A 20,807-nucleotide genomic window follows, 5' to 3' on the forward strand; every position below is an offset into this window, starting at 1 on the left:
GGTAACAAAAGGAGAACCATCGGTGATAGTTGTTTTTTTGAAAGTCAAATTCCGTTTTCACCCTCAAGCAAACTAAGACTATACTTTCAGGGATCATTTCTATAGTTCCCGACTTGAGAAGTGTGTTTCAAAATGGTATGGCCTCGCTATCCACGATGACGAAATGTGATATTTCCCACTGGGCGTGACGCGGGCACAGAGAAGTGAATCAGTTCACAAGCTTTTTGTTATTGATGACCGCTCTTTACTTCCTCGTGGAGTAAAGAGGTGGGAAATATGGACTGAGTGGTTATCAGACTACGTCAATAGACTTTTATATATAACCCCAAAAATTCGACTTGATTAGTTGATAGAATGGCTGAATTATCCGATATATTTTACTGTGTTTCAGTTCAAAGGGGGATTTTGTGACACCTTTCCGCATTGACCCTTCGCAGGAAGCCCAATAGTCATCTCCCTCGCGCCTGCAAACCAGTTATCTGCTCACCCAGTTCACACCTCCCTCACATTGTTCTCTTGGAATTTGGTGTCCTAGCAATCCCTGAGCTTGTCCTTCAAGTCACGCTGATTACCCGAATATACCCCTGTCCCTGCAGTTGAAGCCTTTTTTCTTCTCATTGAGAAGACCTTTGAGTTCACTGGTGACCGTTGGCTTGTTGTTGGTGAAGTAGTGTACAGTCCAGATTGGAACGGTGGCATTTTCACAGAATCAAATGTTATTCCGTAAGGCATTCCGGAATGCTGTGGATAACCTCCCAAGAGGTCCACACTGCAGATAGCAGTCCATCAATCCAAGAAGTCCAGCATGGCTTCGTTTGCCTCTGTCCAGCGCCTCACAGTCTGCCTCAGCACCAAAGGAACATACTCTGGTGGTAACAAAAGGAGAACCATCGGTGATAGTTGTTTTTTTGAAAGTCAAATTCTGTTTTCACCCTCAAGCAAACTAAGACTATACTTTCAGGGATCATTTCTATAGTTCCCGACTTGAGAAGTGTGTTTGAAAATGGTATGGCCTCGCCATCCACGATGATGAAATGTGATATTTCCCACTGGGCGTGAAGCGGGCACAGAGAAGTGAATCAGTTCACAAGCTTTCTGCCATTGATGACCGCTCTTTACTTCCTAGTGGAGTAAAGAGGTGGGAAATATGGACTGAGTGGTTATCAGACTACGTCAATAGACTTTTATATATAACCCCAAAAATTCGACTTGATTAGTTGATAGAATGGCTGAATTATCCGATATATTTTACTGTGTTTCAGTTCAAAGGGGGATTTTGTGACACCTTTCCGCATTGACCCTTCGCAGGAAGCCCAATAGTCATCTCCCTCGCGCCTGCAAACCAGTTATCTGCTCAGCCAGTTCACACCTCCCTCACATTGTTCTCTTGGAATTTGGTGTCCTAGCAATCCCTGAGCTTGTCCTTCAAGTCACGCTGATTACCCGAATATACCCCTGTCCCTGCAGTTGAAGCCTTTTTTCTTCTCATTGAGAAGACCTTTGAGTTCACTGGTGACCGTTGGCTTGTTGTTGGTGAAGTAGTGTACAGTCCAGATTGGAACGGTGGCATTTTCACAGAATCAAATGTTATTCCGTAAGGCATTCCGGAATGCTGTGGATAACCTCCCAAGAGGTCCACACTGCAGATAGCAGTCCATCAATCCAAGAAGTCCAGCATGGCTTCGTTTGCCTCTGTCCAGCGCCTCACAGTCTGCCTCAGCACCAAAGGAACATACTCTGGTGGTAACAAAAGGAGAACCATCGGTGATAGTTGTTTTTTTGAAAGTCAAATTCCATTTTCACCCTCAAGCAAACTAAGACTATACTTTCAGGGATCATTTCTATAGTTTCTGACTTGAGAAGTGTGTTTCAAAATGGTATGGCCTCGCTATCCACGATGATGAAATGTGATATTTCCCACTGGGCGTGAAGCGGGCACAGAGAAGTGAATCAGTTCACAAGCTTTCTGCCATTGATGACCGCTCTTTACTTCCTAGTGGAGTAAAGAGGTGGGAAATATGGACTGAGTGGTTATCAGACTACGTCAATAGACTTTTATATATAACCCCAAAAATTGTACTTGATTAGTTGATAGAATGGCTGAATTATCCGATATATTTTACTGTGTTTCAGTTCAAAGGGGGATTTTGTGACACCTTTCCGCATTGACCCTTCGCAGGAAGCCCAATAGTCATCTCCCTCGCGCCTGCAAACCAGTTATCTGCTCAGCCAGTTCACACCTCCCTCACATTGTTCTCTTGGAATTTGGTGTCCTAGCAATCCCTGAGCTTGTCCTTCAAGTCACGCTGATTACCCGAATATACCCCTGTCCCTGCAGTTGAAGCCTTTTTTCTTCTCATTGAGAAGACCTTTGAGTTCACTGGTGACCGTTGGCTTGTTGTTGGTGAAGTAGTGTACAGTCCAGATTGGAACGGTGGCATTTTCACAGAATCAAATGTTATTCCGTAAGGCATTCCGGAATGCTGTGGATAACCTCCCAAGAGGTCCACACTGCGGATAGCAGTCCATCAATCCAAGAAGTCCTGCATGGCTTCGTTTGCCTCTGTCCAGCGCCTCACAGTCTGCCTCAGCACCAAAGGAACATACTCTGGTGGTAACAAAAGGAGAACCATCGGTGATAGTTGTTTTTTTGAAAGTCAAATTCCATTTTCACCCTCAAGCAAACTAAGACTATACTTTCAGGGATCATTTCTATAGTTTCTGACTTGAGAAGTGTGTTTCAAAATGGTATGGCCTCGCTATCCACGATGATGAAATGTGATATTTCCCACTGGGCGTGAAGCGGGCACAGAGAAGTGAATCAGTTCACAAGCTTTCTGCCATTGATGACCGCTCTTTACTTCCTAGTGGAGTAAAGAGGTGGGAAATATGGACTGAGTGGTTATCAGACTACGTCAATAGACTTTTATATATAACCCCAAAAAATCGACTTGATTAGTTGATAGAATGGCTGAATTATCCGATATATTTTACTGTGTTTCAGTTCAAAGGGGGATTTTGTGACACCTTTCCGCATTGACCCTTCGCAGGAAGCCCAATAGTCATCTCCCTCGCGCCTGCAAACCAGTTATCTGCTCAGCCAGTTCACACCTCCCTCACATTGTTCTCTTGGAATTTGGTGTCCTAGCAATCCCTGAGCTTGTCCTTCAAGTCACGCTGATTACCCGAATATACCCCTGTCCCTGCAGTTGAAGCCTTTTTTCTTCTCATTGAGAAGACCTTTGAGTTCACTGGTGACCGTTGGCTTGTTGTTGGTGAAGTAGTGTACAGTCCAGATTGGAACGGTGGCATTTTCACAGAATCAAATGTTATTCCGTAAGGCATTCCGGAATGCTGTGGATAACCTCCCAAGAGGTCCACACTGCGGATAGCAGTCCATCAATCCAAGAAGTCCTGCATGGCTTCGTTTGCCTCTGTCCAGCGCCTCACAGTCTGCCTCAGCACCAAAGGAACATACTCTGGTGGTAACAAAAGGAGAACCATCGGTGATAGTTGTTTTTTTGAAAGTCAAATTCCGTTTTCACCCTCAAGCAAACTAAGACTATACTTTCAGGGATCATTTCTATAGTTCCCGACTTGAGAAGTGTGTTTCAAAATGGTATGGGCTCGCTATCCACGATGATGAAATGTGATATTTCCCACTGGGCGTGAAGCGGGCACAGAGAAGTGAATCAGTTCACAAGCTTTCTGCCATTGATGACCGCTCTTTACTTCCTAGTGGAGTAAAGAGGTGGGAAATATGGACTGAGTGGTTATCAGACTACGTCAATAGACTTTTATATACAACCCCAAAAATTCGACTTGATTAGTTGATAGAATGGCTGAATTATCCGATATATTTTACTGTGTTTCAGTTCAAAGGGGGATTTTGTGACACCTTTCCGCATTGACCCTTCGCAGGAAGCCCAATAGTCATCTCCCTCGCGCCTGCAAACCAGTTATCTGCTCAGCCAGTTCACACCTCCCTCACATTGTTCTCTTGGAATTTGGTGTCCTAGCAATCCCTGAGCTTGTCCTTCAAGTCACGCTGATTACCCGAATATACCCCTGTCCCTGCAGTTGAAGCCTTTTTTCTTCTCATTGAGAAGACCTTTGAGTTCACTGGTGACCGTTGGCTTGTTGTTGGTGAAGTAGTGTACAGTCCAGATTGGAACGGTGGCATTTTCACAGAATCAAATGTTATTCCGTAAGGCATTCCGGAATGCTGTGGATAACCTCCCAAGAGGTCCACACTGCGGATAGCAGTCCATCAATCCAAGAAGTCCTGCATGGCTTCGTTTGCCTCTGTCCAGCGCCTCACAGTCTGCCTCAGCACCAAAGGAACATACTCTGGTGGTAACAAAAGGAGAACCATCGGTGATAGTTGTTTTTTTGAAAGTCAAATTCCATTTTCACCCTCAAGCAAACTAAGACTATACTTTCAGGGATCATTTCTATAGTTTCTGACTTGAGAAGTGTGTTTCAAAATGGTATGGCCTCGCTATCCACGATGATGAAATGTGATATTTCCCACTGGGCGTGAAGCGGGCACAGAGAAGTGAATCAGTTCACAAGCTTTCTGCCATTGATGACCGCTCTTTACTTCCTAGTGGAGTAAAGAGGTGGGAAATATGGACTGAGTGGTTATCAGACTACGTCAATAGACTTTTATATATAACCCCAAAAATTCGACTTGATTAGTTGATAGAATGGCTGAATTATCCGATATATTTTACTGTGTTTCAGTTCAAAGGGGGATTTTGTGACACCTTTCCGCATTGACCCTTCGCAGGAAGCCCAATAGTCATCTCCCTCGCGCCTGCAAACCAGTTATCTGCTCAGCCAGTTCACACCTCCCTCACATTGTTCTCTTGGAATTTGGTGTCCTAGCAATCCCTGAGCTTGTCCTTCAAGTCACGCTGATTACCCGAATATACCCCTGTCCCTGCAGTTGAAGCCTTTTTTCTTCTCATTGAGAAGACCTTTGAGTTCACTGGTGACCGTTGGCTTGTTGTTGGTGAAGTAGTGTACAGTCCAGATTGGAACGGTGGCATTTTCACAGAATCAAATGTTATTCCGTAAGGCATTCCGGAATGCTGTGGATAACCTCCCAAGAGGTCCACACTGCAGATAGCAGTCCATCAATCCAAGAAGTCCAGCATGGCTTCGTTTGCCTCTGTCCAGCGCCTCACAGTCTGCCTCAGCACCAAAGGAACATACTCTGGTGGTAACAAAAGGAGAACCATCGGTGATAGTTGTTTTTTTGAAAGTCAAATTCCATTTTCACCCTCAAGCAAACTAAGACTATACTTTCAGGGATCATTTCTATAGTTTCTGACTTGAGAAGTGTGTTTCAAAATGGTATGGCCTCGCTATCCACGATGATGAAATGTGATATTTCCCACTGGGCGTGAAGCGGGCACAGAGAAGTGAATCAGTTCACAAGCTTTCTGCCATTGATGACCGCTCTTTACTTCCTAGTGGAGTAAAGAGGTGGGAAATATGGACTGAGTGGTTATCAGACTACGTCAATAGACTTTTATATATAACCCCAAAAATTCGACTTGATTAGTTGATAGAATGGCTGAATAATCCGATATATTTTACTGTGTTTCAGTTCAAAGGGGGATTTTGTGACACCTTTCCGCATTGACCCTTCGCAGGAAGCCCAATAGTCATCTCCCTCGCGCCTGCAAACCAGTTATCTGCTCAGCCAGTTCACACCTCCCTCACATTGTTCTCTTGGAATTTGGTGTCCTAGCAATCCCTGAGCTTGTCCTTCAAGTCACGCTGATTACCCGAATATACCCCTGTCCCTGCAGTTGAAGCCTTTTTTCTTCTCATTGAGAAGACCTTTGAGTTCACTGGTGACCGTTGGCTTGTTGTTGGTGAAGTAGTGTACAGTCCAGATTGGAACGGTGGCATTTTCACAGAATCAAATGTTATTCCGTAAGGCATTCCGGAATGCTGTGGATAACCTCCCAAGAGGTCCACACTGCGGATAGCAGTCCATCAATCCAAGAAGTCTTGCATGGCTTCGTTTGCCTCTGTCCAGCGCCTCACAGTCTGCCTCAGCACCAAAGGAACATACTCTGGTGGTAACAAAAGGAGAACCATCGGTGATAGTTGTTTTTTTGAAAGTCAAATTCCGTTTTCACCCTCAAGCAAACTAAGACTATACTTTCAGGGATCATTTCTATAGTTCCCGACTTGAGAAGTGTGTTTCAAAATGGTATGGCCTCGCTATCCACGATGATGAAATGTGATATTTCCCACTGGGCGTGAAGCGGGCACAGAGAAGTGAATCAGTTCACAAGCTTTCTGCCATTGATGACCGCTCTTTACTTCCTAGTGGAGTAAAGAGGTGGGAAATATGGACTGAGTGGTTATCAGACTACGTCAATAGACTTTTATATATAACCCCAAAAATTCGACTTGATTAGTTGATAGAATGGCTGAATTATCCGATATATTTTACTGTGTTTCAGTTCAAAGGGGGATTTTGTGACACCTTTCCGCATTGACCCTTCGCAGGAAGCCCAATAGTCATCTCCCTCGCGCCTGCAAACCAGTTATCTGCTCAGCCAGTTCACACCTCCCTCACATTGTTCTCTTGGAATTTGGTGTCCTAGCAATCCCTGAGCTTGTCCTTCAAGTCACGCTGATTACCCGAATATACCCCTGTCCCTGCAGTTGAAGCCTTTTTTCTTCTCATTGAGAAGACCTTTGAGTTCACTGGTGACCGTTGGCTTGTTGTTGGTGAAGTAGTGTACAGTCCAGATTGGAACGGTGGCATTTTCACAGAATCAAATGTTATTCCGTAAGGCATTCCGGAATGCTGTGGATAACCTCCCAAGAGGTCCACACTGCGGATAGCAGTCCATCAATCCAAGAAGTCCTGCATGGCTTCGTTTGCCTCTGTCCAGCGCCTCACAGTCTGCCTCAGCACCAAAGGAACATACTCTGGTGGTAACAAAAGGAGAACCATCGGTGATAGTTGTTTTTTTGAAAGTCAAATTCCGTTTTCACCCTCAAGCAAACTAAGACTATACTTTCAGGGATCATTTCTATAGTTCCCGACTTGAGAAGTGTGTTTCAAAATGGTATGGGCTCGCTATCCACGATGATGAAATGTGATATTTCCCACTGGGCGTGAAGCGGGCACAGAGAAGTGAATCAGTTCACAAGCTTTCTGCCATTGATGACCGCTCTTTACTTCCTAGTGGAGTAAAGAGGTGGGAAATATGGACTGAGTGGTTATCAGACTATGTCAATAGACTTTTATATACAACCCCAAAAATTCGACTTGATTAGTTGATAGAATGGCTGAATTATCCGATATATTTTACTGTGTTTCAGTTCAAAGGGGGATTTTGTGACACCTTTCCGCATTGACCCTTCGCAGGAAGCCCAATAGTCATCTCCCTCGCGCCTGCAAACCAGTTATCTGCTCAGCCAGTTCACACCTCCCTCACATTGTTCTCTTGGAATTTGGTGTCCTAGCAATCCCTGAGCTTGTCCTTCAAGTCACGCTGATTACCCGAATATACCCCTGTCCCTGCAGTTGAAGCCTTTTTTCTTCTCATTGAGAAGACCTTTGAGTTCACTGGTGACCGTTGGCTTGTTGTTGGTGAAGTAGTGTACAGTCCAGATTGGAACGGTGGCATTTTCACAGAATCAAATGTTATTCCGTAAGGCATTCCGGAATGCTGTGGATAACCTCCCAAGAGGTCCACACTGCGGATAGCAGTCCATCAATCCAAGAAGTCCTGCATGGCTTCGTTTGCCTCTGTCCAGCGCCTCACAGTCTGCCTCAGCACCAAAGGAACATACTCTGGTGGTAACAAAAGGAGAACCATCGGTGATAGTTGTTTTTTTGAAAGTCAAATTCCATTTTCACCCTCAAGCAAACTAAGACTATACTTTCAGGGATCATTTCTATAGTTTCTGACTTGAGAAGTGTGTTTCAAAATGGTATGGCCTCGCTATCCACGATGATGAAATGTGATATTTCCCACTGGGCGTGAAGCGGGCACAGAGAAGTGAATCAGTTCACAAGCTTTCTGCCATTGATGACCGCTCTTTACTTCCTAGTGGAGTAAAGAGGTGGGAAATATGGACTGAGTGGTTATCAGACTACGTCAATAGACTTTTATATATAACCCCAAAAATTCGACTTGATTAGTTGATAGAATGGCTGAATTATCCGATATATTTTACTGTGTTTCAGTTCAAAGGGGGATTTTGTGACACCTTTCCGCATTGACCCTTCGCAGGAAGCCCAATAGTCATCTCCCTCGCGCCTGCAAACCAGTTATCTGCTCAGCCAGTTCACACCTCCCTCACATTGTTCTCTTGGAATTTGGTGTCCTAGCAATCCCTGAGCTTGTCCTTCAAGTCACGCTGATTACCCGAATATACCCCTGTCCCTGCAGTTGAAGCCTTTTTTCTTCTCATTGAGAAGACCTTTGAGTTCACTGGTGACCGTTGGCTTGTTGTTGGTGAAGTAGTGTACAGTCCAGATTGGAACGGTGGCATTTTCACAGAATCAAATGTTATTCCGTAAGGCATTCCGGAATGCTGTGGATAACCTCCCAAGAGGTCCACACTGCAGATAGCAGTCCATCAATCCAAGAAGTCCAGCATGGCTTCGTTTGCCTCTGTCCAGCGCCTCACAGTCTGCCTCAGCACCAAAGGAACATACTCTGGTGGTAACAAAAGGAGAACCATCGGTGATAGTTGTTTTTTTGAAAGTCAAATTCCATTTTCACCCTCAAGCAAACTAAGACTATACTTTCAGGGATCATTTCTATAGTTTCTGACTTGAGAAGTGTCTTTCAAAATGGTATGGCCTCGCTATCCACGATGATGAAATGTGATATTTCCCACTGGGCGTGAAGCGGGCACAGAGAAGTGAATCAGTTCACAAGCTTTCTGCCATTGATGACCGCTCTTTACTTCCTAGTGGAGTAAAGAGGTGGGAAATATGGACTGAGTGGTTATCAGACTACGTCAATAGACTTTTATATATAACCCCAAAAATTCGACTTGATTAGTTGATAGAATGGCTGAATTATCCGATATATTTTACTGTGTTTCAGTTCAAAGGGGGATTTTGTGACACCTTTCCGCATTGACCCTTCGCAGGAAGCCCAATAGTCATCTCCCTCGCGCCTGCAAACCAGTTATCTGCTCAGCCAGTTCACACCTCCCTCACATTGTTCTCTTGGAATTTGGTGTCCTAGCAATCCCTGAGCTTGTCCTTCAAGTCACGCTGATTACCCGAATATACCCCTGTCCCTGCAGTTGAAGCCTTTTTTCTTCTCATTGAGAAGACCTTTGAGTTCACTGGTGACCGTTGGCTTGTTGTTGGTGAAGTAGTGTACAGTCCAGATTGGAACGGTGGCATTTTCACAGAATCAAATGTTATTCCGTAAGGCATTCCGGAATGCTGTGGATAACCTCCCAAGAGGTCCACACTGCGGATAGCAGTCCATCAATCCAAGAAGTCTTGCATGGCTTCGTTTGCCTCTGTCCAGCGCCTCACAGTCTGCCTCAGCACCAAAGGAACATACTCTGGTGGTAACAAAAGGAGAACCATCGGTGATAGTTGTTTTTTTGAAAGTCAAATTCCGTTTTCACCCTCAAGCAAACTAAGACTATACTTTCAGGGATCATTTCTATAGTTCCCGACTTGAGAAGTGTGTTTCAAAATGGTATGGCCTCGCTATCCACGATGATGAAATGTGATATTTCCCACTGGGCGTGAAGCGGGCACAGAGAAGTGAATCAGTTCACAAGCTTTCTGCCATTGATGACCGCTCTTTACTTCCTAGTGGAGTAAAGAGGTGGGAAATATGGACTGAGTGGTTATCAGACTACGTCAATAGACTTTTATATATAACCCCAAAAATTCGACTTGATTAGTTGATAGAATGGCTGAATTATCCGATATATTTTACTGTGTTTCAGTTCAAAGGGGGATTTTGTGACACCTTTCCGCATTGACCCTTCGCAGGAAGCCCAATAGTCATCTCCCTCGCGCCTGCAAACCAGTTATCTGCTCACCCGGTTCACACCTCCCTCACATTGTTCTCTTGGAATTTGGTGTCCTAGCAATCCCTGAGCTTGTCCTTCAAGTCACGCTGATTACCCGAATATACCCCTGTCCCTGCAGTTGAAGCCTTTTTTCTTCTCATTGAGAAGACCTTTGAGTTCACTGGTGACCGTTGGCTTGTTGTTGGTGAAGTAGTGTACAGTCCAGATTGGAACGGTGGCAGTTTCACAGAATCAAATGTTATTCCGTAAGGCATTCCGGAATGCTGTGGATAACCTCCCAAGAGGTCCACACTGCGGATAGCAGTCCATCAATCCAAGAAGTCCTGCATGGCTTCGTTTGCCTCTGTCCAGCGCCTCACAGTCTGCCTCAGCACCAAAGGAACATACTCTGGTGGTAACAAAAGGAGAACCATCGGTGATAGTTGTTTTTTTGAAAGTCAAATTCCGTTTTCACCCTCAAGCAAACTAAGACTATACTTTCAGGGATCATTTCTATAGTTCCCGACTTGAGAAGTGTGTTTCAAAATGGTATGGCCTCGCTATCCACGATGACGAAATGTGATATTTCCCACTGGGCGTGACGCGGGCACAGAGAAGTGAATCAGTTCACAAGCTTTTTGTTATTGATGACCGCTCTTTACTTCCTCGTGGAGTAAAGAGGTGGGAAATATGGACTGAGTGGTTATCAGACTACGTCAATAGACTTTTATATATAACCCCAAAAATTGTACTTGATTAGTTGATAGAATGGCTGAATTATCCGATATATTTTACTGTGTTTCAGTTCAAAGGGGGATTTTGTGACACCTTTCCGCATTGACCCTTCGCAGGAAGCCCAATAGTCATCTCCCTCGCGCCTGCAAACCAGTTATCTGCTCAGCCAGTTCACACCTCCCTCACATTGTTCTCTTGGAATTTGGTGTCCTAGCAATCCCTGAGCTTGTCCTTCAAGTCACGCTGATTACCCGAATATACCCCTGTCCCTGCAGTTGAAGCCTTTTTTCTTCTCATTGAGAAGACCTTTGAGTTCACTGGTGACCGTTGGCTTGTTGTTGGTGAAGTAGTGTACAGTCCAGATTGGAACGGTGGCATTTTCACAGAATCAAATGTTATTCCGTAAGGCATTCCGGAATGCTGTGGATAACCTCCCAAGAGGTCCACACTGCGGATAGCAGTCCATCAATCCAAGAAGTCTTGCATGGCTTCGTTTGCCTCTGTCCAGCGCCTCACAGTCTGCCTCAGCACCAAAGGAACATACTCTGGTGGTAACAAAAGGAGAACCATCGGTGATAGTTGTTTTTTTGAAAGTCAAATTCCGTTTTCACCCTCAAGCAAACTAAGACTATACTTTCAGGGATCATTTCTATAGTTCCCGACTTGAGAAGTGTGTTTCAAAATGGTATGGCCTCGCTATCCACGATGATGAAATGTGATATTTCCCACTGGGCGTGAAGCGGGCACAGAGAAGTGAATCAGTTCACAAGCTTTCTGCCATTGATGACCGCTCTTTACTTCCTAGTGGAGTAAAGAGGTGGGAAATATGGACTGAGTGGTTATCAGACTACGTCAATAGACTTTTATATATAACCCCAAAAATTCGACTTGATTAGTTGATAGAATGGCTGAATTATCCGATATATTTTACTGTGTTTCAGTTCAAAGGGGGATTTTGTGACACCTTTCCGCATTGACCCTTCGCAGGAAGCCCAATAGTCATCTCCCTCGCGCCTGCAAACCAGTTATCTGCTCACCCGGTTCACACCTCCCTCACATTGTTCTCTTGGAATTTGGTGTCCTAGCAATCCCTGAGCTTGTCCTTCAAGTCACGCTGATTACCCGAATATACCCCTGTCCCTGCAGTTGAAGCCTTTTTTCTTCTCATTGAGAAGACCTTTGAGTTCACTGGTGACCGTTGGCTTGTTGTTGGTGAAGTAGTGTACAGTCCAGATTGGAACGGTGGCAGTTTCACAGAATCAAATGTTATTCCGTAAGGCATTCCGGAATGCTGTGGATAACCTCCCAAGAGGTCCACACTGCGGATAGCAGTCCATCAATCCAAGAAGTCCTGCATGGCTTCGTTTGCCTCTGTCCAGCGCCTCACAGTCTGCCTCAGCACCAAAGGAACATACTCTGGTGGTAACAAAAGGAGAACCATCGGTGATAGTTGTTTTTTTGAAAGTCAAATTCCGTTTTCACCCTCAAGCAAACTAAGACTATACTTTCAGGGATCATTTCTATAGTTCCCGACTTGAGAAGTGTGTTTCAAAATGGTATGGCCTCGCTATCCACGATGATGAAATGTGATATTTCCCACTGGGCGTGACGCGGGCACAGAGAAGTGAATCAGTTCACAAGCTTTTTGTTATTGATGACCGCTCTTTACTTCCTCGTGGAGTAAAGAGGTGGGAAATATGGACTGAGTGGTTATCAGACTACGTCAATAGACTTTTATATATAACCCCAAAAATTCGACTTGATTAGTTGATAGAATGGCTGAATTATCCGATATATTTTACTGTGTTTCAGTTCAAAGGGGGATTTTGTGACACCTTTCCGCATTGACCCTTCGCAGGAAGCCCAATAGTCATCTCCCTCGCGCCTGCAAACCAGTTATCTGCTCACCCAGTTCACACCTCCCTCACATTGTTCTCTTGGAATTTGGTGTCCTAGCAATCCCTGAGCTTGTCCTTCAAGTCACGCTGATTACCCGAATATACCCCTGTCCCTGCAGTTGAAGCCTTTTTTCTTCTCATTGAGAAGACCTTTGAGTTCACTGGTGACCGTTGGCTTGTTGTTGGTGAAGTAGTGTACAATCCAGATTGGAACGGTGGCATTTTCACAGAATCAAATGTTATTCCGTAAGGCATTCCGGAATGCTGTGGATAACCTCCCAAGAGGTCCACACTGCAGATAGCAGTCCATCAATCCAAGAAGTCCAGCATGGCTTCGTTTGCCTCTGTCCAGCGCCTCACAGTCTGCCTCAGCACCAAAGGAACATACTCTGGTGGTAACAAAAGGAGAACCATCGGTGATAGTTGTTTTTTTGAAAGTCAAATTCTGTTTTCACCCTCAAGCAAACTAAGACTATACTTTCAGGGATCATTTCTATAGTTCCCGACTTGAGAAGTGTGTTTGAAAATGGTATGGCCTCGCTATCCACGATGATGAAATGTGATATTTCCCACTGGGCGTGAAGCGGGCACAGAGAAGTGAATCAGTTCACAAGCTTTCTGCCATTGATGACCGCTCTTTACTTCCTAGTGGAGTAAAGAGGTGGGAAATATGGACTGAGTGGTTATCAGACTACGTCAATAGACTTTTATATATAACCCCAAAAATTCGACTTGATTAGTTGATAGAATGGCTGAATTATCCGATATATTTTACTGTGTTTCAGTTCAAAGGGGGATTTTGTGACACCTTTCCGCATTGACCCTTCGCAGGAAGCCCAATAGTCATCTCCCTCGCGCCTGCAAACCAGTTATCTGCTCAGCCAGTTCACACCTCCCTCACATTGTTCTCTTGGAATTTGGTGTCCTAGCAATCCCTGAGCTTGTCCTTCAAGTCACGCTGATTACCCGAATATACCCCTGTCCCTGCAGTTGAAGCCTTTTTTCTTCTCATTGAGAAGACCTTTGAGTTCACTGGTGACCGTTGGCTTGTTGTTGGTGAAGTAGTGTACAGTCCAGATTGGAACGGTGGCATTTTCACAGAATCAAATGTTATTCCGTAAGGCATTCCGGAATGCTGTGGATAACCTCCCAAGAGGTCCACACTGCAGATAGCAGTCCATCAATCCAAGAAGTCCAGCATGGCTTCGTTTGCCTCTGTCCAGCGCCTCACAGTCTGCCTCAGCACCAAAGGAACATACTCTGGTGGTAACAAAAGGAGAACCATCGGTGATAGTTGTTTTTTTGAAAGTCAAATTCCATTTTCACCCTCAAGCAAACTAAGACTATACTTTCAGGGATCATTTCTATAGTTTCTGACTTGAGAAGTGTGTTTCAAAATGGTATGGCCTCGCTATCCACGATGATGAAATGTGATATTTCCCACTGGGCGTGAAGCGGGCACAGAGAAGTGAATCAGTTCACAAGCTTTCTGCCATTGATGACCGCTCTTTACTTCCTAGTGGAGTAAAGAGGTGGGAAATATGGACTGAGTGGTTATCAGACTACGTCAATAGACTTTTATATATAACCCCAAAAATTGTACTTGATTAGTTGATAGAATGGCTGAATTATCCGATATATTTTACTGTGTTTCAGTTCAAAGGGGGATTTTGTGACACCTTTCCGCATTGACCCTTCGCAGGAAGCCCAATAGTCATCTCCCTCGCGCCTGCAAACCAGTTATCTGCTCAGCCAGTTCACACCTCCCTCACATTGTTCTCTTGGAATTTGGTGTCCTAGCAATCCCTGAGCTTGTCCTTCAAGTCACGCTGATTACCCGAATATACCCCTGTCCCTGCAGTTGAAGCCTTTTTTCTTCTCATTGAGAAGACCTTTGAGTTCACTGGTGACCGTTGGCTTGTTGTTGGTGAAGTAGTGTACAGTCCAGATTGGAACGGTGGCATTTTCACAGAATCAAATGTTATTCCGTAAGGCATTCCGGAATGCTGTGGATAACCTCCCAAGAGGTCCACACTGCGGATAGCAGTCCATCAATCCAAGAAGTCTTGCATGGCTTCGTTTGCCTCTGTCCAGCGCCTCACAGTCTGCCTCAGCACCAAAGGAACATACTCTGGTGGTAACAAAAGGAGAACCATCGGTGATAGTTGTTTTTTTGAAAGTCAAATTCCGTTTTCACCCTCAAGCAAACTAAGACTATACTTTCAGGGATCATTTCTATAGTTCCCGACTTGAGAAGTGTGTTTCAAAATGGTATGGCCTCGCTATCCACGATGATGAAATGTGATATTTCCCACTGGGCGTGAAGCGGGCACAGAGAAGTGAATCAGTTCACAAGCTTTCTGCCATTGATGACCGCTCTTTACTTCCTAGTGGAGTAAAGAGGTGGGAAATATGGACTGAGTGGTTATCAGACTACGTCAATAGACTTTTATATATAACCCCAAAAATTCGACTTGATTAGTTGATAGAATGGCTGAATTATCCGATATATTTTACTGTGTTTCAGTTCAAAGGGGGATTTTGTGACACCTTTCCGCATTGACCCTTCGCAGGAAGCCCAATAGTCATCTCCCTCGCGCCTGCAAACCAGTTATCTGCTCACCCGGTTCACACCTCCCTCACATTGTTCTCTTGGAATTTGGTGTCCTAGCAATCCCTGAGCTTGTCCTTCAAGTCACGCTGATTACCCGAATATACCCCTGTCCCTGCAGTTGAAGCCTTTTTTCTTCTCATTGAGAAGACCTTTGAGTTCACTGGTGACCGTTGGCTTGTTGTTGGTGAAGTAGTGTACAGTCCAGATTGGAACGGTGGCAGTTTCACAGAATCAAATGTTATTCCGTAAGGCATTCCGGAATGCTGTGGATAACCTCCCAAGAGGTCCACACTGCGGATAGCAGTCCATCAATCCAAGAAGTCCTGCATGGCTTCGTTTGCCTCTGTCCAGCGCCTCACAGTCTGCCTCAGCACCAAAGGAACATACTCTGGTGGTAACAAAAGGAGAACCATCGGTGATAGTTGTTTTTTTGAAAGTCAAATTCCGTTTTCACCCTCAAGCAAACTAAGACTATACTTTCAGGGATCATTTCTATAGTTCCCGACTTGAGAAGTGTGTTTCAAAATGGTATGGCCTCGCTATCCACGATGACGAAATGTGATATTTCCCACTGGGCGTGACGCGGGCACAGAGAAGTGAATCAGTTCACAAGCTTTTTGTTATTGATGACCGCTCTTTACTTCCTCGTGGAGTAAAGAGGTGGGAAATATGGACTGAGTGGTTATCAGACTACGTCAATAGACTTTTATATATAACCCCAAAAATTGTACTTGATTAGTTGATAGAATGGCTGAATTATCCGATATATTTTACTGTGTTTCAGTTCAAAGGGGGATTTTGTGACACCTTTCCGCATTGACCCTTCGCAGGAAGCCCAATAGTCATCTCCCTCGCGCCTGCAAACCAGTTATCTGCTCAGCCAGTTCACACCTCCCTCACATTGTTCTCTTGGAATTTGGTGTCCTAGCAATCCCTGAGCTTGTCCTTCAAGTCACGCTGATTACCCGAATATACCCCTGTCCCTGCAGTTGAAGCCTTTTTTCTTCTCATTGAGAAGACCTTTGAGTTCACTGGTGACCGTTGGCTTGTTGTTGGTGAAGTAGTGTACAGTCCAGATTGGAACGGTGGCATTTTCACAGAATCAAATGTTATTCCGTAAGGCATTCCGGAATGCTGTGGATAACCTCCCAAGAGGTCCACACTGCGGATAGCAGTCCATCAATCCAAGAAGTCTTGCATGGCTTCGTTTGCCTCTGTCCAGCGCCTCACAGTCTGCCTCAGCACCAAAGGAACATACTCTGGTGGTAACAAAAGGAGAACCATCGGTGATAGTTGTTTTTTTGAAAGTCAAATTCCGTTTTCACCCTCAAGCAAACTAAGACTATACTTTCAGGGATCATTTCTATAGTTCCCGACTTGAGAAGTGTGTTTCAAAATGGTATGGCCTCGCTATCCACGATGATGAAATGTGATATTTCCCACTGGGCGTGAAGCGGGCACAGAGAAGTGAATCAGTTCACAAGCTTTCTGCCATTGATGACCGCTCTTTACTTCCTAGTGGAGTAAAGAGGTGGGAAATATGGACTGAGTGGTTATCAGACTACGTCAATAGACTTTTATATATAACCCCAAAAATTCGACTTGATTAGTTGATAGAATGGCTGAATTATCCGATATATTTTACTGTGTTTCAGTTCAAAGGGGGATTTTGTGACACCTTTCCGCATTGACCCTTCGCAGGAAGCCCAATAGTCATCTCCCTCGCGCCTGCAAACCAGTTATCTGCTCACCCGGTTCACACCTCCCTCACATTGTTCTCTTGGAATTTGGTGTCCTAGCAATCCCTGAGCTTGTCCTTCAAGTCACGCTGATTACCCGAATATACCCCTGTCCCTGCAGTTGAAGCCTTTTTTCTTCTCATTGAGAAGACCTTTGAGTTCACTGGTGACCGTTGGCTTGTTGTTGGTGAAGTAGTGTACAGTCCAGATTGGAACGGTGGCAGTTTCACAGAATCAAATGTTATTCCGTAAGGCATTCCGGAATGCTGTGGATAACCTCCCAAGAGGTCCACACTGCGGATAGCAGTCCATCAATCCAAGAAGTCCTGCATGGCTTCGTTTGCCTCTGTCCAGCGCCTCACAGTCTGCCTCAGCACCAAAGGAACATACTCTGGTGGTAACAAAAGGAGAACCATCGGTGATAGTTGTTTTTTTGAAAGTCAAATTCCGTTTTCACCCTCAAGCAAACTAAGACTATACTTTCAGGGATCATTTCTATAGTTCCCGACTTGAGAAGTGTGTTTCAAAATGGTATGGCCTCGCTATCCACGATGACGAAATGTGATATTTCCCACTGGGCGTGACGCGGGCACAGAGAAGTGAATCAGTTCACAAGCTTTTTGTTATTGATGACCGCTCTTTACTTCCTCGTGGAGTAAAGAGGTGGGAAATATGGACTGAGTGGTTATCAGACTACGTCAATAGACTTTTATATATAACCCCAAAAATTGTACTTGATTAGTTGATAGAATGGCTGAATTATCCGATATATTTTACTGTGTTTCAGTTCAAAGGGGGATTTTGTGACACCTTTCCGCATTGACCCTTCGCAGGAAGCCCAATAGTCATCTCCCTCGCGCCTGCAAACCAGTTATCTGCTCAGCCAGTTCACACCTCCCTCACATTGTTCTCTTGGAATTTGGTGTCCTAGCAATCCCTGAGCTTGTCCTTCAAGTCACGCTGATTACCCGAATATACCCCTGTCCCTGCAGTTGAAGCCTTTTTTCTTCTCATTGAGAAGACCTTTGAGTTCACTGGTGACCGTTGGCTTGTTGTTGGTGAAGTAGTGTACAGTCCAGATTGGAACGGTGGCATTTTCACAGAATCAAATGTTATTCCGTAAGGCATTCCGGAATGCTGTGGATAACCTCCCAAGAGGTCCACACTGCGGATAGCAGTCCATCAATCCAAGAAGTCTTGCATGGCTTCGTTTGCCTCTGTCCAGCGCCTCACAGTCTGCCTCAGCACCAAAGGAACATACTCTGGTGGTAACAAAAGGAGAACCATCGGTGATAGTTGTTTTTTTGAAAGTCAAATTCCGTTTTCACCCTCAAGCAAACTAAGACTATACTTTCAGGGATCATTTCTATAGTTCCCGACTTGAGAAGTGTGTTTCAAAATGGTATGGCCTCGCTATCCACGATGATGAAATGTGATATTTCCCACTGGGCGTGAAGCGGGCACAGAGAAGTGAATCAGTTCACAAGCTTTCTGCCATTGATGACCGCTCTTTACTTCCTAGTGGAGTAAAGAGGTGGGAAATATGGACTGAGTGGTTATCAGACTACGTCAATAGACTTTTATATATAACCCCAAAAATTCGACTTGATTAGTTGATAGAATGGCTGAATTATCCGATATATTTTACTGTGTTTCAGTTCAAAGGGGGATTTTGTGACACCTTTCCGCATTGACCCTTCGCAGGAAGCCCAATAGTCATCTCCCTCGCGCCTGCAAACCAGTTATCTGCTCACCCGGTTCACACCTCCCTCACATTGTTCTCTTGGAATTTGGTGTCCTAGCAATCCCTGAGCTTGTCCTTCAAGTCACGCTGATTACCCGAATATACCCCTGTCCCTGCAGTTGAAGCCTTTTTTCTTCTCATTGAGAAGACCTTTGAGTTCACTGGTGACCGTTGGCTTGTTGTTGGTGAAGTAGTGTACAGTCCAGATTGGAACGGTGGCAGTTTCACAGAATCAAATGTTATTCCGTAAGGCATTCCGGAATGCTGTGGATAACCTCCCAAGAGGTCCACACTGCGGATAGCAGTCCATCAATCCAAGAAGTCCTGCATGGCTTCGTTTGCCTCTGTCCAGCGCCTCACAGTCTGCCTCAGCACCAAAGGAACATACTCTGGTGGTAACAAAAGAACCATCGGTGATAGTTGTTTTTTTGAAAGTCAAATTCCGTTTTCACCCTCAAGCAAACTAAGACTATACTTTCAGGGATCATTTCTATAGTTCCCGACTTGAGAAGTGTGTTTCAAAATGGTATGGCCTCGCTATCCACGATGATGAAATGTGATATTTCCCACTGGGCGTGAAGCGGGCACAGAGAAGTGAATCAGTTCACAAGCTTTCTGCCAATGTTGACCGCTCTTTACTTCCTCGTGGAGTAAAGAGGTGGGAAATATGGACCGAGTGGTTATCAGACTACGTCAATAGACTTTTAGATATAACCCCAAAAATTCGACTTGATTAGTTGATAGAATGGCTGAATTATCCGATATATTTTACTGTGTTTCAGTTCAAAGGGGGATTTTGTGACACCTTTCCGCATTGACCCTTCGCAGGAAGCCCAATAGTCATCTCCCTCGCGCCTGCAAACCAGTTATCTGCTCACCCGGTTCACACCTCCCTCACATTGTTCTCTTGGAATTTGGTGTCCTAGCAATCCCTGAGCTTGTCCTTCAAGTCACGCTGATTACCCGAATATACCCCTGTCCCTGCAGTTGAAGCCTTTTTTCTTCTCATTGAGAAGACCTTTGAGTTCACTGGTGACCGTTGGCTTGTTGTTGGTGAAGTAGTGTACAGTCCAGATTGGAACGGTGGCAGTTTCACAGAATCAAATGTTATTCCGTAAGGCATTCCGGAATGCTGTGGATAACCTCCCAAGAGGTCCACACTGCGGATAGCAGTCCATCAATCCAAGAAGTCCTGCATGGCTTCGTTTGCCTCTGTCCAGCGCCTCACAGTCTGCCTCAGCACCAAAGGAACATACTCTGGTGGTAACAAAAGGAGAACCATCGGTGATAGTTGTTTTTTTGAAAGTCAAATTCCGTTTTCACCCTCAAGCAAACTAAGACTATACTTTCAGGGATCATTTCTATAGTTCCCGACTTGAGAAGTGTGTTTCAAAATGGTATGGCCTCGCTATCCACGATGATGAAATGTGATATTTCCCACTGGGCGTGAAGCGGGCACAGAGAAGTGAATCAGTTCACAAGCTTTCTGCCAATGTTGACCGCTCTTTACTTCCTCGTGGAGTAAAGAGGTGGGAAATATGGACCGAGTGGTTATCAGACTACGTCAATAGACTTTTAGATATGACCCCAAAAATTCGACTTGATTAGTTGATAGAATGGCTGAATTATCCGATATATTTTACTGTGTTTCAGTTCAAAGGGGGATTTTGTGACACGTTTCCGCATTGACCCTTCGCAGGAAGCCCAATAGTCATCTCCCTCGCGCCTGCAAACCAGTTATCTGCTCACCCAGTTCACACCTCCCTCACATTGTTCTCTTGGAATTTGGTGTCCTAGCAATCCCTGAGCTTGTCCTTCAAGTCACGCTGATTACCCAAATATACCCCTGTCCCTGCAGTTGAAGCCTTTTTTCTTCTCATTGAGAAGACCTTTGAGTTCACTGGTGACCGATGGCTTGTTGTTGGTGAAGTAGTTTACAGTCCAGATTGGAACGGTGGCATTTTCACAGAATCAAATGTTATTCCGTAAGGCATTCCGGAATGCTGTGGATAACCTCCCAAGAGGTCCACACTGCGGAT

At 44.9% G+C, this 20,807-nt stretch overlaps 24 non-coding genes across 24 annotated transcripts; all 24 read left to right on the top strand.

Moving 5' to 3' along the window:
- The first annotated feature begins 74 nt into the window (after positions 1–74).
- On the top strand, positions 75–290 carry LOC134112584 (small nucleolar RNA U3). The gene has a single exon (XR_009945907.1). It is a non-coding gene; the product is annotated as a small nucleolar RNA U3 (small nucleolar RNA).
- Positions 291–945: 655 nt separating this feature from the next.
- On the top strand, positions 946–1,161 carry LOC134112559 (small nucleolar RNA U3). The gene has a single exon (XR_009945882.1). It is a non-coding gene; the product is annotated as a small nucleolar RNA U3 (small nucleolar RNA).
- Positions 1,162–1,816: 655 nt separating this feature from the next.
- Positions 1,817–2,032, top strand: LOC134112550 (small nucleolar RNA U3). Its single transcript, XR_009945873.1, has one exon. It is a non-coding gene; the product is annotated as a small nucleolar RNA U3 (small nucleolar RNA).
- Positions 2,033–2,687: 655 nt separating this feature from the next.
- On the top strand, positions 2,688–2,903 carry LOC134112551 (small nucleolar RNA U3). Its single transcript, XR_009945874.1, has one exon. It is a non-coding gene; the product is annotated as a small nucleolar RNA U3 (small nucleolar RNA).
- Positions 2,904–3,558: 655 nt separating this feature from the next.
- LOC134112579 (small nucleolar RNA U3) lies at positions 3,559–3,774 on the top strand. The gene has a single exon (XR_009945902.1). It is a non-coding gene; the product is annotated as a small nucleolar RNA U3 (small nucleolar RNA).
- Positions 3,775–4,429: 655 nt separating this feature from the next.
- Positions 4,430–4,645, top strand: LOC134112552 (small nucleolar RNA U3). Its single transcript, XR_009945875.1, has one exon. It is a non-coding gene; the product is annotated as a small nucleolar RNA U3 (small nucleolar RNA).
- A 655-nt stretch (positions 4,646–5,300) lies between these two features.
- Positions 5,301–5,516, top strand: LOC134112553 (small nucleolar RNA U3). The gene has a single exon (XR_009945876.1). It is a non-coding gene; the product is annotated as a small nucleolar RNA U3 (small nucleolar RNA).
- A 655-nt stretch (positions 5,517–6,171) lies between these two features.
- Positions 6,172–6,387, top strand: LOC134112567 (small nucleolar RNA U3). Its single transcript, XR_009945890.1, has one exon. It is a non-coding gene; the product is annotated as a small nucleolar RNA U3 (small nucleolar RNA).
- Positions 6,388–7,042: 655 nt separating this feature from the next.
- On the top strand, positions 7,043–7,258 carry LOC134112580 (small nucleolar RNA U3). The gene has a single exon (XR_009945903.1). It is a non-coding gene; the product is annotated as a small nucleolar RNA U3 (small nucleolar RNA).
- Positions 7,259–7,913: 655 nt separating this feature from the next.
- Positions 7,914–8,129, top strand: LOC134112554 (small nucleolar RNA U3). Its single transcript, XR_009945877.1, has one exon. It is a non-coding gene; the product is annotated as a small nucleolar RNA U3 (small nucleolar RNA).
- A 655-nt stretch (positions 8,130–8,784) lies between these two features.
- LOC134112556 (small nucleolar RNA U3) lies at positions 8,785–9,000 on the top strand. Its single transcript, XR_009945879.1, has one exon. It is a non-coding gene; the product is annotated as a small nucleolar RNA U3 (small nucleolar RNA).
- Positions 9,001–9,655: 655 nt separating this feature from the next.
- LOC134112568 (small nucleolar RNA U3) lies at positions 9,656–9,871 on the top strand. Its single transcript, XR_009945891.1, has one exon. It is a non-coding gene; the product is annotated as a small nucleolar RNA U3 (small nucleolar RNA).
- Positions 9,872–10,526: 655 nt separating this feature from the next.
- Positions 10,527–10,742, top strand: LOC134112585 (small nucleolar RNA U3). The gene has a single exon (XR_009945908.1). It is a non-coding gene; the product is annotated as a small nucleolar RNA U3 (small nucleolar RNA).
- A 655-nt stretch (positions 10,743–11,397) lies between these two features.
- On the top strand, positions 11,398–11,613 carry LOC134112570 (small nucleolar RNA U3). The gene has a single exon (XR_009945893.1). It is a non-coding gene; the product is annotated as a small nucleolar RNA U3 (small nucleolar RNA).
- A 655-nt stretch (positions 11,614–12,268) lies between these two features.
- Positions 12,269–12,484, top strand: LOC134112582 (small nucleolar RNA U3). The gene has a single exon (XR_009945905.1). It is a non-coding gene; the product is annotated as a small nucleolar RNA U3 (small nucleolar RNA).
- Positions 12,485–13,139: 655 nt separating this feature from the next.
- Positions 13,140–13,355, top strand: LOC134112560 (small nucleolar RNA U3). Its single transcript, XR_009945883.1, has one exon. It is a non-coding gene; the product is annotated as a small nucleolar RNA U3 (small nucleolar RNA).
- A 655-nt stretch (positions 13,356–14,010) lies between these two features.
- LOC134112555 (small nucleolar RNA U3) lies at positions 14,011–14,226 on the top strand. Its single transcript, XR_009945878.1, has one exon. It is a non-coding gene; the product is annotated as a small nucleolar RNA U3 (small nucleolar RNA).
- Positions 14,227–14,881: 655 nt separating this feature from the next.
- LOC134112571 (small nucleolar RNA U3) lies at positions 14,882–15,097 on the top strand. Its single transcript, XR_009945894.1, has one exon. It is a non-coding gene; the product is annotated as a small nucleolar RNA U3 (small nucleolar RNA).
- Positions 15,098–15,752: 655 nt separating this feature from the next.
- On the top strand, positions 15,753–15,968 carry LOC134112586 (small nucleolar RNA U3). The gene has a single exon (XR_009945909.1). It is a non-coding gene; the product is annotated as a small nucleolar RNA U3 (small nucleolar RNA).
- Positions 15,969–16,623: 655 nt separating this feature from the next.
- On the top strand, positions 16,624–16,839 carry LOC134112572 (small nucleolar RNA U3). Its single transcript, XR_009945895.1, has one exon. It is a non-coding gene; the product is annotated as a small nucleolar RNA U3 (small nucleolar RNA).
- Positions 16,840–17,494: 655 nt separating this feature from the next.
- Positions 17,495–17,710, top strand: LOC134112587 (small nucleolar RNA U3). The gene has a single exon (XR_009945910.1). It is a non-coding gene; the product is annotated as a small nucleolar RNA U3 (small nucleolar RNA).
- A 655-nt stretch (positions 17,711–18,365) lies between these two features.
- Positions 18,366–18,581, top strand: LOC134112573 (small nucleolar RNA U3). Its single transcript, XR_009945896.1, has one exon. It is a non-coding gene; the product is annotated as a small nucleolar RNA U3 (small nucleolar RNA).
- A 652-nt stretch (positions 18,582–19,233) lies between these two features.
- LOC134112590 (small nucleolar RNA U3) lies at positions 19,234–19,449 on the top strand. Its single transcript, XR_009945913.1, has one exon. It is a non-coding gene; the product is annotated as a small nucleolar RNA U3 (small nucleolar RNA).
- A 655-nt stretch (positions 19,450–20,104) lies between these two features.
- On the top strand, positions 20,105–20,320 carry LOC134112591 (small nucleolar RNA U3). Its single transcript, XR_009945914.1, has one exon. It is a non-coding gene; the product is annotated as a small nucleolar RNA U3 (small nucleolar RNA).
- The last annotated feature ends 487 nt before the right edge of the window (positions 20,321–20,807 follow it).

This window comes from Pungitius pungitius, unplaced genomic scaffold, assembly GCF_949316345.1.
Source record: "Pungitius pungitius unplaced genomic scaffold, fPunPun2.1 scaffold_25, whole genome shotgun sequence".
Taxonomy (NCBI): domain Eukaryota; kingdom Metazoa; phylum Chordata; class Actinopteri; order Perciformes; family Gasterosteidae; genus Pungitius; species Pungitius pungitius.